The following is a 1095-nucleotide window of genomic DNA, read 5'->3' as shown; positions in this document are numbered from 1 at the left end:
AGGGTCCAATCCCTCTCGAGAGAAGTGGTTCCAGAGCCCTTGCTGTGCGTCGAAGTGAGTCCGACTATATCCAGCCGGAATTTCTCGACTTCGCGCACTAGCTCAGGCTCTTTCCCCCCCAGTGACGTGACGTTCCACGTCCCAAAAGCTAGCTTCTGTAGCCGAGGATCGGACCGCCAAGTGCCCTGCCTTCGGCTGTCGCCCAGCTCACAATGCACCCGACCTCTATGGCCCCTGCTATGGGTGGTGAGCCCATTGGAGGGGTGACCCACGTTGCCTCTTCGGGCTGTGCCCGGCCGGGCCCCATGGGAACAGGCCCGGCCACCAGGCGCTCGCCATCGTGCCCCACCTCCGGGCCTGGCTCCAGAGCGGGGCCCCGGTGACCCGCGTCCGGGCGAGGGAAATCTGGGTCCATGATGTTTCTTCTTCATATAGGTCTTATTATTTGCAAAAAAAAAAAAAAGTTTATGAGTTTGAACATCAAATATCTTGTCTTTGTAGTGCATTCAACTGAATATGGGTTGAAAATGATTTGCAAATCATTGTATTCCGTTTATATTTACATCTAACACAATTTCCCAACCTGCGATGCGTTGGCGACTTGTCCGGGGTGTACCCCGCCTTCCGCCCGATTGTAGCTGAGATAGGCGCCAGCGCCCCCCGCCACCCCAAAAGGGAATAAGCGGTAGAAAATGGATGGATGGACAATTTCCCAACTCATATGGAAACGGGGTTTGTATTTTCAAGCACAAAAATGGCTAAATAAACAAAAAAAAAATCAATGCGACACTATTATTGGCTACTAGATGAGACCAGAGTGCACTGTTTAGTATCGTGTCCACTGATTGGCTCAGCCTCAGACTGCAATACTGTGTTGGATTTAAAAGAGCTCAAAGATGACTAAAGTGTGTAACTTCATGTCTAGAGGGCACTTATAGTTTTAAAAAACAAATTAAGAAGGCCAATTAATTTATTGTGCTCATATTTGGAACCAATTAACAGGGGTAAACAAGGCAATAATAATAATGATGGACTAAATTTAATATATTTCTGCCATACTAATAATACATATTTAATTAACCACACAACAGGAAG

The sequence above is a fragment of the Nerophis ophidion genome, linkage group LG17 (genome assembly GCF_033978795.1).
Source record: "Nerophis ophidion isolate RoL-2023_Sa linkage group LG17, RoL_Noph_v1.0, whole genome shotgun sequence".
NCBI classification, from domain to species: domain Eukaryota; kingdom Metazoa; phylum Chordata; class Actinopteri; order Syngnathiformes; family Syngnathidae; genus Nerophis; species Nerophis ophidion.
Note: the sequence above shows the minus strand (reverse complement) of the source record.